This window comes from Diceros bicornis, chromosome 25, assembly GCF_020826845.1.
Source record: "Diceros bicornis minor isolate mBicDic1 chromosome 25, mDicBic1.mat.cur, whole genome shotgun sequence".
Lineage (NCBI taxonomy): Eukaryota > Metazoa > Chordata > Mammalia > Perissodactyla > Rhinocerotidae > Diceros > Diceros bicornis.
In genome coordinates, this window is record NC_080764.1 from 33,413,376 (window position 1) to 33,430,472 (window position 17,097).

The 17,097-nt window shown below is 36.7% G+C and overlaps 1 long non-coding RNA gene across 1 annotated transcript in view; it reads left to right on the top strand.

Annotated features, from left to right (window-relative positions):
- Positions 1-6,157, top strand: part of LOC131421835 (uncharacterized) — a 261,141-nt gene extending 254,984 nt beyond the window's left edge. The window contains exons 5-6 of the long non-coding RNA XR_009223957.1: positions 2,930-3,022; positions 5,595-6,157. This is a non-coding gene — a long non-coding RNA (uncharacterized LOC131421835). The remainder of the gene's footprint in view (positions 1-2,929; positions 3,023-5,594) is intronic.
- The last annotated feature ends 10,940 nt before the right edge of the window (positions 6,158-17,097 follow it).

Below are 17,097 nucleotides of genomic sequence, written 5' to 3' on the forward strand. Positions count from 1 at the left end.
TCTCTTTCCCTGTGCTTGTGTCTGTGTACTAGGTAGGTCAGCTACATCTCCTGCTCTTGGAGAGATGGCCTTACATAAGTGATGCCTTATGAGACCTTGCAGTGTGCTTCCCTCAGTTCTGAATGTTTCAGGAGTGACCCCTATGCGGGCTACATGTGTCCTTCTGCTGTGGCATGGGTTCTCCCTGTAGGTGCCCAGGGAGGCTGAGCTATGCCCCTGGCCAGCTGTTGTAATGCTCAGCTGCTTGTAGTTGTTGTGGGCCCTTCAGTCTCTTTATCTCATGTGGGGAGACCCAGCACCGTTGGCTGCTAGTTCTAATAGCACATTCCTATTGCAGTATTTCTTTTAAGTGAGTAGGCCCCTAGCGTGGCAGGTTGTTAGGCTCAGGGGCTTACAATTGCTGTAAGCCTCTAGCCTTTAGGTCTCTTGTCAGCTCTCTGAGGACTGCAGCTGTATGAGGCTGGCCTCAGGCACGGGAGCACCCAATTTCTTCAGGCTTTGGCAGGTGTGGCAAACCCCCTATGGGGGTCTTTGAGAAGCACAAGTCTTCTGCAGCTGACAAGCCCTGTGCCCACAGGTCCACACACACAGTCAACACAGTCCTGCCCCATGTGCATGCCCCAACCTCCTGAAGTGGACCCAGTCTCTCCAAGGCAGGAGCCCCACACACTCCACCACCTCCCCACACTCTCCACCTGCTCCTTGCATGTGCCCTGCCCCACAGAGGTGGACCCACTCACCAGGCTGCAGAGAATCCAGACAGCTCACTTAGCAGGCCCACAAGTTGCCCAAGGGCTTGTTGTTGGGTAGGACCCGTCCCTAGGGTGGGCTGCTTGCCCTGGCTGAGCTAGATTAAATTGGTGCTTTAGTGGGTGGGGCAGACCCTGGGCTAGCATGCCCCAGGAAGAATTCCAATGGCGTCTGCCAGTGTCTGTGTCAGCATGCCCACACCAGGCCACAACAATGGCCGCCGCCAATGTCCCAGTCCCTGGAGAGGTCTCACCTCTCACCGAGATGCACTCAGAGCCTATCAGGTGAGTCTCTTTTCACTAAAGCACTGTGCACCTTTCTTTCTGGTGATTTTAGGTTGCTTTCTGAAAGGGGTGAATTTGTGCATGGGTCCTTTAAGAGCCGTTTTTAATTTATTTGTGAACCAGCTTTTCTGGGGGTACTCCCCAATGTTTTAGTAGGAGGCAAAGTCAGATATTATGCCACTCATCTCTGTTTTGCTGGGTCCAAAAAACGCCTATAGCGGGAGAACTCCCCTGCTCAGGGCCCCGTTCCTCCAGGGCTGCGTACGTTGGGGCTGCTCCCGGGCAGCTGTGAAGCGCTGCAGCTTGTGAAGGTGGCGTTTTTTCTCTCAAGAAGGGAATTTCTGTATCTTCCACCTCAATTAGGATTGTCGTTTGTTGCAGGAGTTCCTCTTATCCAGTTTTCAGTTTTCGCTCAAGGGTAATTTTTCCAAGAGTAGTTGCAAATTGGCTGTGTCCGTGGGAGGAGAGACGTTCAGAGTCTGCCTACACTCCCATCTTGACTTCTCCTCTGGCGTGAACCTTGAGATTAATATTTTGGAAATTCTCAGGCTGTTCAGATTGCTTATTGCTTCTCACAGGTGGCTGCTATGCACCCAGATTGCTGCTTGTTAGAGGGTTAACTCCACCCTGGAAGTGCCTAGCTGTGCTTCCTTTAAGCTTGGCCAGTTGTAGGTCTTCCCTCTTTCTTTGCCATCCTGGTGATGGCATTTAGAGGACTGTGATCAGGTGAGGGCCCAGGATGGGGCTTTTTAATGTGGAGTTTATGAACAAAAGAATACAAAAGGATGATATTTCCTAATGATGGTAAATTTCTGCCACTATCTCAACCAAAAGGAGTACTCTAACTTCATGTGATCCATTCTATTTCACAGGACACTACCTGAGGTTTGGGGGTCTTGAATGGAAAAACTCCTTTGCATATATTTCTCAAGAACCTGTGGCAATGGTAGGCATCTGGTTGAGGACTGCAGACCTTGGATTAAGCCTTCTCTTTCAGTTTCTTTTTTTGTCATAATTATAGGGCTGATAATAATCAGGCCACAAAGAATAATATGAATTAAAACAAAAAGCAAAAACCTGGGGATGACAAACTTGAGAAGGGTTAGTGTGAGAATATGAGCCCAAAGGGAAGTCCAAGATAATAGCCATCATGGTTTGAACAAGTAGAAAAGCCAGGGAAAGGCAAACATATTAATTGAAGGGCCTAATAGTTATACCAATACCATTCTACTAGGGTGACAGGATTGGGTGGGGTGCTCCATTGAAAGATCTGTAGATTTATACCTTTTTTAAGATGAAACACTCCCTATCTAAGAACTATGGGGGTTCTTAGACAAAAGCTTTTTATTTTTTTCCATTTAAAGAGATAAGGCCAAATTTTTGGTAAATGTGGCATTGTGCTAGGCCTTGTAGTATGATGAGAATAGTGATGATGATGATGATGATACCTAATAATTAATGAATTTATTAGGTACCATGGATTTTATCAAGTGGTTTATATGATTTATCTAATTTAGTTCTAAGGACAACTCTATGAAGAAGGACTATTATTGTCCTCATTTATGAGTAAGTAAACTGAGTTTCAGAGAGGTTAGATTACTAATCCGAAAACGAGTGGCAGGAGCAAGACCAGGTTTTTAAACTAGGCAATCAGATTCCTGAGACCTATCTCTTAGGCATACAGATGTGAAGAAAGGGACATTCTGAATGAAGGAATGTCATGAACGGAGAATACAGTCAGACAGCCCAAGATTTGTGCTGTGAACAGAGATTATACAAGTTGAGCTGGAACATAAAGGGGGGAGAAGAGCAGTGGTAAATAAGGTTGGAGACATGGGTTGGGGCCAGTCTCAGGGGACTTTGTTGTACTAAATAATTTATACTTTTTGTTGTAGGCATAGAAATGTGAAGAAATGCTCTAAGCAAAAACAAGAATTGAGGAATTATGAGTGCTATGGGTACTACCAAGACTAGTGGTCCTCAGAAAGGTAAATATCCATTATGGACATAGGGAAACAGTTGCATTTTCAGAGGCTATTGTGGAGAACAGAATCAACATTGCTTTTCTTAAAGTTTCAAAAGAAGGCAGAACTTCATGATAAAATAGGAGGTATAAAGTTCAAAGATGGTAAGGGCCATCATATCAGTAACTCCTCCGGTACTGATAGGGTGAAATTTCTTTAAACATTTTGTTAGAAAGAAATTGTGACAGACTTTGAAATGGGCAAAAAGATCATTGAGTATCTTTTCTATAAAATGTTGGCCATTGTCTAGTGGATCTTTCTGGGGTTATCTGATTGTATATGGATCCGTGTCTTTAATTGTCGTTGAGATATTTTACACCTTTATAAATTGTGGAAACTGATAGTAATGCAAATGATTCTTATCCGTAGAAATGCAGTTGAGTTTTGTCTGGTGGAGATGTAACTTTTTATTGCCTTATGTGCATTGAAGATATTGCACCATTTAACAAACCCTTTTCAGCTTTCTTTGTTGCGTATGTGTCTGTTCTTTGAATTCTCCTTTAAATCATTTTATTTTTTTTACATCTTACTGGTTTCTTTATTAATTAATGTGATAAATTTGATATGTATTTATTTCATATTTGCATGTCATGATTTTTCCCTTTAAAATATTATTCTTTAACATTTGTAACTATCCAGTTTGTAAATCAGTGTTGAAAAGTTGCTCACTCTCTACAATATGACTCTTGTTATTGTAGTTATTACTGGTTTATTTGCCCATGATGATTATCAGTAAAACATTTAAGTTAAATTGAAGATCATGACAATATTAGTAGCAGTTAATACTCATTGTATATTGGTTCCAGGAACATTTTCATTTATTGTCTCATTTAATTCTCACAAAATACAACACAGTAGATGCTGTTGTTAGAATACCTATTTACATATGAAGAAAATAATGCATAGAGAATTCAATAAATTGCATAACACCATGTCACAAATAAATGAGGCTCAGGACTCAGTCCCAACTCTTGCTAAATAAAAGTTTTATGCTTTAACAACTAGACCACGTCTTCTTTGTAACCTTACTGAAACCTTAATCCACAAGACCCACTCTCAGAATAGTGTCACTATTAATGTAACTTAATCCAGCAATGAAAAACGAATTCAAAATAGCTCATTATGTCTCCTTGGTTTACCTAATACATACATAAACCTGCTACAATAAATGCCCAAAGTATCTTTTTATTTCATTGTTAATCAGAATTTTTTCAACTACAAGAGCCAGAAAAAGAATTCAAACTAGATTAAGTTAAAAAAAGAAAGGTGAAAGAATTTTTTGTTCATTACGCTGAAAAGTCAATGGAGTCAACTATCCACATGTGGTATAGCTAATTAGAAGAGCTAAAATAATGTTTTGGGGGTTTTCTCTCCATCTCTTGCCTCAGTTTCTCTGCTTGGCTTCATCCTCTCCAATTTAAGAGAGCTGGCTAGCTTCATGTCCCCAGGGAAGATAGCTGTGCTGCTTGAAGTTACATGTCTTTATAACTTATAATTCCAGAAGAGGAAAAGGCATCTTTGCTGACAGTTCCACCAGAATAGTCCAAAAGAGGTTTCTGGCTATATATTCCACTAGCTACATTGTCAAATCTACTGCTGCATTTCCAGTTTATCCAAATTACTTGAGTAATTTCCTTCCCTAAGCATTAGCCCACTGATGCGGATACAGCAGTCCCTTGTTCTTCTATTCCCTCCATTTTCTCCTATTTTCTTTTAATTCTGTGTGAAAACATTTCAAATAACCAACCTAATGGCAGTAGAAATTTCAATGAAGAGTAGATAGAGGAAAAAACATGCGGGCAAAACCTACATGTCAAAAATTAGCGTATAAGGGACCAACCTACTTTCTTTTCTATGTAGTGGGATAGTTTGAGATTCTGTGTTTCTCTCAAAATTTACATCTGGGAGAGGAAATTTCACAGTGGCATATGCTGGCTGAAAAGAATAAGAGGAGAGCATTTAGGAGGTAGTTTGGACTTGAGAGGTGGCATTAAGAGCTATGTTGACAAATCAAAGTTTTTCTTTTTAATTTGATATTAATCTGTTTAAATCCATTCATTTTATTTTTAAACATTTTTTCATGACTCTGCCTTTACCTATGTTCCCAATATCAAGAGAACTTCCAAAGTCCTTTGATGCAGGTTGAGTTAATTGGCTCTAGATAAGTGATGTCAGAGTAAGTTAATTATCACCTCCCTCTACATCCAGCTTACAAACTTAAGTATTAATAAATATTATAGCATTTGTAGTTTCCCAACAAAAATTGTTGTCTGAGTTAAATGATGTGAGATTTATATATTTTTAATTCTTCCGTGTTTAAAATATGGTGGATCTAAGCTATTTTCCCTCACAGGGAACCCCTGAAGACTTTGGATCAATTAAGTGGTGTGATCAGTGAGCTATTTTAGGCAGAGTAATCTTGTGTTTGTGAGAAGAATGGACAGGAGAAGAGGACACTGGGTGTTAGGAAAACTAGTTGGGAGATCACACCAACAACAGGTAAAAGGTCACATTATTTGCACTCTTATTTTTGCAGAGATACTGGAAAAGAGGAGATCGATATGAGAGATGTATTGGAGGTAAAATTGACAAGACTGGACAAGTAACTAAATGAGGTTTGGGTGGCAAGTCAGTCAAAGATAATTTTCAAATTTTGAGGTTGGATGACAAGGATAGATGGTGGTTCCATTCATTTTGACACAAAACACAGCTGCCCGTCTCAATCTTATTGAATCTGAAATGTAGGTCTTGAGTAACATTCTCTAGCACAGTTACAATTGGGCACATCTATGTGTAAAATTCCCATAATTCTCTATTACTGAACAGAAAAATTGTATTTTACTTTTTGATGGCAAATCTGTGGCCAGCAGTCAAATATACATACACAGCATTAATGAAAATATAAACAGCATGAATGAACAGCGGAGAACCTTATGAACAAGATTTTTAGTACGTTTTTGCTTGAAAGCAGTAATAAATCAGTTCTGTAGAAAACCTCTGTCCTGATACAACACCTGCCCTCAAGGTAATGAGAATGCTTTCCTCATTTATTACTTGTCTAAGCTTTAACCTTTGTAACTTCCTCTGAGTCAACTTACAATTCAGGTTTTAGTGTGATGATTTATGTATCATATGATTAAATATTTCATGTAAAATATACTTTTTACTCAGTATCCCCTAAAGTCATTTTAGCTAGAGTTTTTTTGTCCCCCCAACTATTCTTTCTTTAAATCTGAAATTTGGGTTGCTAATAATAAAGGAACAAAAGGACAATTTTTTCTCTTTTGGCTCTTTAGGGTACTACAATATTTTCTCTGTAGGTAGGCAAAGGAAAAAAAGTCTTTCTTCATTCCTTTTGTAGAGATGGAAGGCCAATTCTCAAATTCAGGCTGAAATCCATAGGTAGTTTCTCATGATAACCTTGTAAGTGGTCTCTGGCCTATGAGTTCAGGAGTGAGGCTGAGTAAGGATCTTTGAAACAGTATTAAATTAGTTATGACTATAAAGTGACATATAGATGCTATATTTAGATAACTCAAGCAAAGACTGACTATCTCAGGTGAACTAGCCTGAATTAGCAATCTTTCAATTTATTTTGTATTCGTACCCAGCTGAATGATTTTACTCAGCTGATCTAAGAATACTATAACTTTTGGCATGATACTGAAATTGATGGTAGTTGCTGCATATTGAGAGCTTACTATTTGCCAGATTCTATGTTTAGCAATTTATATATGTTATCTCATTTAATGCATGTAATTACCCAAGAGTCTAGTGTTATTCATATTGATATTTGAAGCAACTAAGACTCAAGAAATGAACTTGTTCAGCATTATATAATTTTCACAACAGAGATAATTTATCTGATGTCAAAGACTGTGCTCTTAACACTATACTAAAAGTAATTGACAACTCATTTTTTTTCTGATTCCTGACTATAAGTGTCCAAATTTATGCTTTAAATGAAGTTTAAATTCATTGATTTATTTTTAATGTGTTTCTTATATATTATCCATGGCCTATTTATGCTTCTTTTGGTCCATAAATGACTATTTGATTCACGCTTGTCAAGATGTCAGTTTTAATAGTAGAAATGAAATAGGTCAATAAAACTGTCTTTATTCTGCTACGAAAATTTCAACTTCAAGAAAATAATAATATTTTAATGGGAATCTATTGACAAGAATGATAAATTATTGGTGGGTAAAAAAAATGTCACTTCTATAAAGACAATGTTATAGGTGGCTTTGCCAATGATCTGTCAAATGTATTTACAAATGCTATCCATTCACAGGGGAGTAGAGAGAAACTTCTACATTAGCTCAAAAAACTTTCAGCTTGAAATATTAATAGTAGGCATCAGAGTGAGTAAAGATTGATAACTGGTATTATTTTTATGGGGTCTGAGGAATAGCATTATCCATGCCTGACTGGATGGTGGACTAGAATTATAAAACTCACCCATAAAGTAAAAGTTCTGTTATCCCTTTCTAGGATCACCTCCTCTGATGAAAGTTGAACGGTGCTTGTGAAAGATGGAGCTGGCACTTCTCAAGTGCCTCTAATTTACTTTGTACACTTCTGTAGTTTTAAACATCATTTCAGAATAAAAGTTCCATAAGCCTTGAGGGGTCCATTTTTTACTGAGATATCTTATGGATAATTTTACTATTAATATCTGCGATGTTAGAGATTGAGGAAAGGTAGGATCTATTTCTTATCTGGAATCACTTGAAAATATGTATTGTATGTGAATGTGTACATGTTTATACATTCATAATAGTATTGACTTCTTATATTAAATTACCCAGGCTTGTGATAGTGGTTTTAGTGTGTGAGATTATGAAAAAAAAAATCGAGATAAATCATCTTGAAAGTAGTCTTGAATTAACATTTATTTGGTGCCTACTTGAACTCAATACAGAGAAAATTAAGTAGATATGATCATTGGCCTATAGCACATAAACTCTAATCAGCATGAAAACTGAATAAAAATGTAGAAAGACATATATATTATTATAAACACATCTAAGGAAAAAAAATCCTGAGAACTAAAATGATAGACAGTAAAATAATATGTCATTAATACTCCAGTGTGCGTTTCAGTGGCTGTTGCACTGGACCTGTGCTGTCATTTCCTCAGTGGTCTGGGCTGGCAGAATATTTGGCAGTTTTATAACATGCCTGTTCCATTTCTTTCACTGATATAAATTTTTAGGTAAGATACAAAGAGAGTCTGCCTCCTTTAGGTATGGAAGGACTTTACAGACTGTTATTTCTTCCTATTGCTCATTGAGGAATTCTTTTCCTACCCTGCCCTTTTAGATGGCCGTTCACTACTTCATTTAAAAAATTATTTAGTATCTACTCTGTGCCAGGTATTGATTCAGGTATATACTTCCTGTAGCTGAAGTACAACCTGTTTTGTGGTTCAGTTTATCCAAAACTTGTTCCTTAATTTGAAAGAAGGTATACTTCTTTAAAATGTCTACTACTGGTTCTGATTAACTTGCTGAAACAATACAAAATATTACTATTTGCACAAACCTACAAATAGGTGGCTAACTTTTTTCACTTTACGCGTCTGCTATACAAATTTAAATGTCTATTTCCTCATAACACATACCTTTGAGATTGCTTCAGTGATCACCTTGCCATTATCAATGTCTTTTTCTGAAAGAAATCCCAGGATTTGGCATAATATTGCCCATATGCTTTGAACGGAATATAATTCAGGGGAAATGTTTCGTCTTGGTGATGGGCTTGAAATTTTCATCAGTTTGAATACTTTGGTTTTCCCCTGTATTTCTCTAAGGAGGATATAACCCTAAATTTCTGTAATGGGATACAAATAATTTTGGGGGCCGGCTCCGTGGCTTAGCGGTTAAGTGCGCGCGCTCTGATGCTGGCGGCCCGGGTTCGGATCCCGGGCACACCCCAAGGCACCACTTCTCCGTCCAACCCGAGGCCGAGTCCCACGTACAACAACTAGAAGGATGTGAACTTATGACATACAACTATCTACTGGGGCTTTGGGGGGAAAAAAATGAATAAATAAAATCTTTAAAAAATAAATAAATAAATAAAAAACAAATAATTTTGGGAAGCACTCTCCATTTACATATACGTCACTACTTGTTTCATTTATGTCATGTTTTTTCATGGTGCCTGATGTTAATAAGAATTCATGTAATGGAAATTGATATTAAAACATTAATTAATCATTATATATACATGTTTTGAAATAGTCTTTGATAAGTAAATCCATATTGTGAGGAACAAAGACAATCCAAAGATATTGTGTTGGCCAAACATAAGAGTATGAAGATGTTCTGAGTTGGGTCAAAATCTACAGGAGGAGATGATAAAGAAGTCCCAAAAGTCCATCTTTAGGCAAAAGTGGCAAAATATGGTAGAGTTTGTTGAATGAACATGAAGGCCTGAAGATTAGTTGTGGTAGATTGTCTGCAAAGACGGCTGCCAACAATTCCTTTTGTTCTTGTATATGCATAATATTCCTCTCGTCTAGCAGGGGAGTCCATTTTCTCTCCCAAGTCTTGGCTGACCTTGACTTCGCTTGACAAAAAGAATGTAGTAGAAGTGACATAGTATGACTTTTGGCCCTCGTGTAAAGATATCTTATAGTTTCCATTTTTATTTTATGAAAACTGGCCTTAGTGTAAAGAAGTCCAGGATCTCCTGCCTGGGAGGCTATGTGGAGAGAGAGAAACCCTGGGGAATGAGAGATCACAAGAAAGGAGAGAGACCTTTGGAGAATAGCAAAGCTGCCCCCATCAAAAATTAGCACCAAACCCCCCAGCTGAGTATGTGAGGCCATATTGAATAATCCAGCAACAGTAGAGCCAACCAACCCAGCGACACATGGAACAAAGATGAGCCACACAGCCTTTTGCATGGTCTGCGTGTGGTGGGTGGGAGGAAGAGCAGATAACTTTTATTTTTAGTTGGCCATTTTGAACCATGAGTTGTAAGCCATGTCTAAAGGACATGTTGTTCTAGCAACAAGCTAGAATGAGTTTGTTTTTATGAAGTCATGGAGCTTCATTTTAGCCCTGTGCCTTGATTAAAAAGAAACAGATCTATATTTAAGTCGCTATCAGCTTGGAGTTTCCACATCATACTACTGACAAAGACTCTCTCCTGACAAAAATTTAGTTAAACTCCTCTGAGCCCTCTTCTCAACCTTGGGCTTCTGTGTCTCTCCCATCCTTGCCAGGTCCACATTGCTCAGTTTTAGCAAGAATTCTGCTAAGTCATTTTAGTGAGAATCCCCCCACTCCTGATATCTGATGACCTTCAGTATCTGATCAAGTTCCACATTCTCCACCTTTGGTGTACAAGTCCTTGACCTGCCTTTAGCCAGAATCCTGTTATTAGTTTAGCAAGAATCCCCCACCATTGATATTTCCTCTTAATAATTTTCCATTTACTGACTCCCTCACTCTGTTCCTTCGTTATGAATCCTTGGCTATCTTTGCTCTATTTAGAATTGAGCCACGGGCCGGCCCCGTGGCTTAGCGGTTAAGTGTGCGCGCTCTGCTGCTGGTGGCCCGGGTTCGGATCCCGGGCACGCACTGAGGCACCGCTTCTCCGGTCATGCTGAGGCCGTGTCCCACATACAGCAACTGGAAGGATGTGCAGCTGTGACATACAACTATCTACTGGGGCTTTGGGGGAAAATAAATAAATAAATAAAATCTTTGGAATTGAGCCAGATTTCTCTCCCTTATTATGATAGTCTTGACATTAATTGCAATAGTCCTGAATAAAGTCTTCCTTACCATTTTAACAAGTGTCAGAATAATTTTTTCTTTAGCGCTAACAAACCTAATGTCTTCTGATTCAGGGACATTTCTCAGAAAATAACTTTGAGGACTTAGTGATGATCAGGCATCTAGACTAAGTTTAGAAGAGATTTTTTCTTTTGTATTGACTGTTTTCATTATCTCCATTAATGGCACCTTCCAACAGGAAATAGCTTATTCTTTTACTGAGGGGATAGGGAACGTGATGCAGGATACACAAGTGTTTTAACATCTACTTTTCCAATAAGTGGGTTTCTCTTTTAAGAATTAATTGTTCAAGAGAGTGTATTTTTATTGAGCTGGTACATATTGTGGAGATTACTAGAAATTGAAAAATATGCAGAGAAAAATAAAAGTTATTTCTGTTTGTATCTCAGGCAAGTTTGGGATATCTATTCTGTTTCCTCAATTTCTGGTCCTAGCCATCCCGTTGTTCTAGCTCCAAAAATTTGGAGCTCTAGCCCAAAAGCCAAAAACCAAATTGTTTGGTTCTGGCTCTAAGCCATTTATTTATAGAATTCACTGCACCTTTTGGGATTTCTTTTGTGTTGTCTCTTTTTTCCCTTTGGTCTTCTGAGCTTTTGATAGATACAGCCTTGTATTTGATTTGCGAAAAATCAAAAGCCTGGATCCTAGCCAAAATAAGCCCTGCAGGGTAGATATTTAGGAGAATTACATGGAAATAATACTACTGGGTCAATGGAATGAAAATACAAAGTCATTTTTAAACAAGAAGGTTCTGTGTCAGTAAATATCAATATCATTGAGATGTCAGAGATTCTGCTGGGAAGTATTTATACTTCTTAGAAAAAATGGTGATTTTATTACAAGAAATATTATATCAATATCCTAATTTCTAAAGAAAGCATAGAATCATAGACAACATGTAAATATGAATGTAACATGTAAATATGAATCAATATGTAAATATGAATACATAATAGATTAAGGGAAAGATTTAGATAATCCTTTGCACAAGATAGATCTAATTGTAGGTATCACTAATTACAGCATGAATTTAAAAAATTCTGGAAAAAAAGAAGTTAATTTGGAGATACACATTGGGACCAAACCCCATAGAGGTGGTAAATGTTAGAAAACTAAAATCACTATTTTCCCAGTAACAGTGGGAAAAAATCAAATCTGATGAGTAAGTGTAGACAAAGTTTATTATGAATGGACTTTGATTTTTCAAAAATGGCTATTAACTGCTGGGAAATCTTTGTAGAAGTGCACCACAAATATTTGAAAAATAATGAAAAAAGTCTATTTCTGAATGTGTTACGAGATTAGAAAACTTGATGAAAGGAGCATGGGGTACGCTATGGGAGACAGCATAGCAGCCTTGTAGTAAAGAATTAGGTTATTGCAGATGCTGCCCTGATCATTTATTTGACACTGCTTTGCAATGTAATTTTAAAATCTGGTTTCCAATCATGTAAAAGAAGTGGAGAATTGAAGCCATTATCCAGATAAAACTGTCAGTTCAAATCTTGTTCTCTTTGCATATGTAGATACATAATTATTTTCATACTATTGAGGTTAGGCATGGAAAAGACATTTTCTAGCTTTGTTTTAAGTATATCTGATGTATAGAGAGTGGCTCTTTGTAAAATCACGATTCTTTACAACTGATTTCTAGGCAAAATGCAGTAATTCCCTGCTCCGTTGGTTGTGATGTGGGACCCGCCCGTTCCATGTTATCCTGCAGGCTTTGTTCGTTCAGGGAGCTTGTTGATTTCCCAGTCCCTGAACAGACACTTTTGCAAGAATGCACTCTCCATGTTTAATTTCATTTACCTTTGTGTACCTCTCCACACACATAAGACAATTCTTTCCCAAATACAAATGCTGAAGTGAATGTCTTATGGATATATATGATGAAAAAAATCCTTGGGGATGTGCACTTTTATTTTGAATAAATAAATATATAGCCAGCAAAATCCCAAAGAAACCAGCAAATAGAGAACTGGCAGCTTTGCAGGCTGTGCTGTCATCACTAGTCAATTCCTTTGGGAACACAAGCTAGCAGCAAAAATCCACTCTCTGAACATATTATGAATCATTATTTATTTCCTTTAAACAGAATCGAAGTAAAGAAAATATATCAAATGCATATCTAATTATTATTGTTCATCATTTTCCATCTTGACCCAAAGCTTGATGTTAAGCCTCTTATCCTAACAGAGAGGAATCAGGAGACGGACTGTTTCTTCTAGTTCTCCTTGGACCTCACTTATTTCAATTTCATTACTGACAGGGCAACATCTATATTCTCTTTCCTTTTACCTTAGGTCTTGAATTTGCCTTCAGAAATTGTATGGGGAGGTGGTTGGAGAATTTCTTAGCCTCCTATTTTATTCTCTATCAACTTATTCAAGGATAAAAGACCTTTCCACCTATTTCTAAAATTTATAAATTTCTTGAAATCAGGCAAAGTGTTCTACTACATGACGACTCTATTCTGATTAGTGATTATTTTTAAAGCACCTTAGGTTGCATTAATTACATTTTCCATAAAATATAAAGGTTGTCACCCATAAGAATATCGAAAAAGATATTTCCATTTCAATTTTTAAAATTTTGATTTCAACACTACTTTAAAGTCATTTTGGAATGTAAAGAATTTTAAAAATTCTTACCAAAGGTCAACATTGTCTTTAAGTTACGAGCATGTGTTTGCAAAATCCCGTAGGTGGTGATAATTCATGCTTTGGGCCTTTGCCTGTCATATGTTTAACCAGAGTCTTCTGCTTCACCTGGTATTCCTGGAAACTACTAATCAACTTTAAAATTATCTTCTCTTCTAATATTGCAAAAATAGAACTGATTATAAGAAAACTTACACAAACAACATCAAATTTACCAAGTTAATGTGTCTGTATCTCCACTTCTTTCTTGCCTATTAAATGATTAAAGTGCTACCTAAATTCATTCCCTCTACCTTTTCTCTGGATTCCATTCCTTGCTACTTATTGTTCCAAGACACTGCTTCTGCTGTGTCTCTAATACTTCCAGCTTCCACTCTATTTCTACGCTGCTCTTTAATAGCAAAACTCCTCAGAATGGTTGTCATTATTACCTGGCTCTGCATCTTCTGTTGGCATTTCATCCTGACCGTTTCAGTTGGACTTTTGTCAGTTCACTCCACCAAAACAGATCTTTTCATTGTCATCCATAAACTCTAAATTACCAAATCCAATGGCCACGTCACCTCAAGTAGTCAAGTACTAGTGGTATTTGACCCATTTGGTCCATCTTTCTTTTCAAACATTTTCCTCAGATGTCTTCCAGGATGCTGCTCTCTCACGTTTCTTCTTACATGACTGACCACTCCTTCTCTGTCTCCTTTGCTAGTTCTTCTTGTCTCTCCGCTCCCTAAACATTGATGTGGCTCAGATTTTATCCCTTAGACTACTTTTTGGTCTATTTATATAAGCTTTATCAAGTGATTTCATCCTGTTTTATGTCCTTAAATACTATGTACATATTGAAAGATCTCAAATTTTTATTTCTAGCACCGACCTTTCCCCTGAACTCTAGACTTATATATCTAATTTGATATATTTACATTTATATGTTTAATTGATTTGTTAAACTTAAGTTTTCCCAAAATCAAACTCATGATTTCTACTTTCCAAACTTATTCCTCCCATGATGCTTTCCCTCAGTAAATGACAATGCAAATCTACCAGTTAATCAGGCCAAAAAGCTTGGAGTCAGCCTTAACTCCTCTTTTTCTATAATAATACACACCTAATCCATCAACAAATCCATTCTGCAATACCTTCAAAATATGCTCTAAATCCAGCCGCTTCTCATCTCCACCACTGTCACCCTACTCCCAGACATTGCCGTCTATCACCTGGATTACTACTATATTCTCCTAACTCCTAATTAATGCCTAACAATGTATTAGGCAAGGATTAATTAGATTTAAAAAGGTCTAAGGTCTTTTTTTTCCTTTTGGAAGGAGTAGTTTGGCTTGGTTTTTTTTAAAACTATGCATAAAAAGAACTCCAGAAATCTGCATAGGGATCTCTTTGAATCTTTTGAGTACTGAACTGCACATGTGAAGGGTGAGATTCCACAAGGCCATGTAAAGAAGAAAAAATGAGGAAGAACCATCATGAGGGATCTTCAAACTAAATAATTACCAGAGCTGGAACAAGGCTGAGAGACCCTTGAATCTGGTCCATCAGAATGGAGAGATCATGATAAGAACTCAGGAAATTCCATAGAGAACTCAGGTCACAGTAAAGAAGTAGGATTAAACTAGAGAGAGCTATACCAAAGATCTACACAAGTGGTAAACATGTTGGTAAATATAATAGACTTTATTGTATTTTTATGTTTTAAAATTACTTTGAAAGATCATTATCTATTTAAAGCAAAATAGTAGCAATGTGTATGGGGTTTGTAATATAGGGAGAAGTAAAGTTTATGACAATAATAGCATAAAAGATGAGATTGGAGACTGTAATAGGTTAAAGATGCATATTTGTCCAATAGAACACCTCATAAAAGATCATTTAAAGAAAGCCAAAGAGGATAATTAATATAATTTAATACCAAAAATCCTCAATTAATCCAAATGATGGAAGGAAAAGAGAAGAAAACAAAACAAAGAACCTGTGAGATAAATAGAAAATTGATTGCAAAGGTAGACTTAAATCCAACTATATCAATAGTTATATTAAATGTAAATGAATTAAATATGCCAATTATAAGGCAGTGATCCTCCAAAGATAAAACAAGGCAATTCCCAACTATATACTCTCTATAAGAAGCATTTTAATTATAAAGACACAGATGGTTTAAAAGTAAAGGTATGGGAAAGGATATACGGTGCAAACTCTAATAACAAGAAAGCTGAATTGCCTATGTTAATATCTGATATAGTTGACTTTTGTACAAGAAATGTTACCAGAGATAAAGGTGACATTTTCCAATGATAGAAGAGTAAATTAATCAAGAACCATAAAAAGCCTAAATGTGTATGCACAAAAAATAAAAGCTTTAAAACACATGAGCCGAACACTGACAAACCTGAAAGGAGAAATAGATAAATCCACAATTAAAGTTGGCAATTTCAGTACTCCTCTATCGGTAATAGAACATGTAGACAGAACGTCGGGAAGTAGGTAGAATATTTGAATGACACTATCAAGTGATTTAACCTAATTAACATTTATAGAACACTACACTCAGTGACTGCAGAATACACATTACTTTCAATTGCATATGGAACATTAACCAAGATAGACCATATGCTTGGCCATAAAAGTCTCAATCAATTTACAAGAATTGAAATCACTCAGAGTCTGTTCTCTGAAAATACTAAATTAGAAATAAAAAATATATATCTGGAAAACTCCAAATATTTGGAAACTTCACACAACACTTCTAAACAACTCATGGGTCAAAGAGGAAATTACAAGGGAAATTAGAAAATATTTGAAACTGAGGGAAAATAAAAACACAATCTATTAAAATTTGTGGGTTGCAGCAAAAGCCATGTTTTGAGGATAATTTGTACGTTAGATACTTTCATTAGAAGAGAAATTTTAGATCAGTGATCTAGGCTTCTGAAAGAAGCTCAAAAAGTAGTAAATTTAACCCAAAAAGTAAAAGGAAGGAAACAATAAGGGTAGAAATAAAAGAAATAGAAAACTCTAGAAGGAGAAAAATCAATGCAGTAAAAGCAATCAATTTGGAGACAACCCTCAAGCCTCCTCAATCATAGATTAAATCAATACCTATGTTAAGTTCTATTTTATTTTAAAAAACCCAGATAGTCAGATTCAGCCTAAAAATTTTTGGCAAAACTCTCTCTCCTTATAGAGATATCAGAGACCATTAGGAAAGCTGATAACTGTTTATTTCTCAGGTTCACAATTCTAACCAAGTGTCTCAGCCTTGTAAGGTCCTTAGTAGACAAATAGGCTTCATCATAAGGATGACTTTCACAGACAGTAAGAAAAAATCCAGTATTACATAAAATGTTAGTCTCACGTCACCAATGGGATTAACTCTATGTCTATATTTGTTAAATGTGTCACTTCTAACAAAAGCATGCCACAGGTCCTGATTAAATTGGAGGGATGAGGGGTGTCAAGACTATGGCGTACTAAGAGATCTCAAAATCTAAACTCAGAATTGCTATAATTTTAAAGTGTCTGTTCTGAAATTACTGTTTGAACTTTGACATTT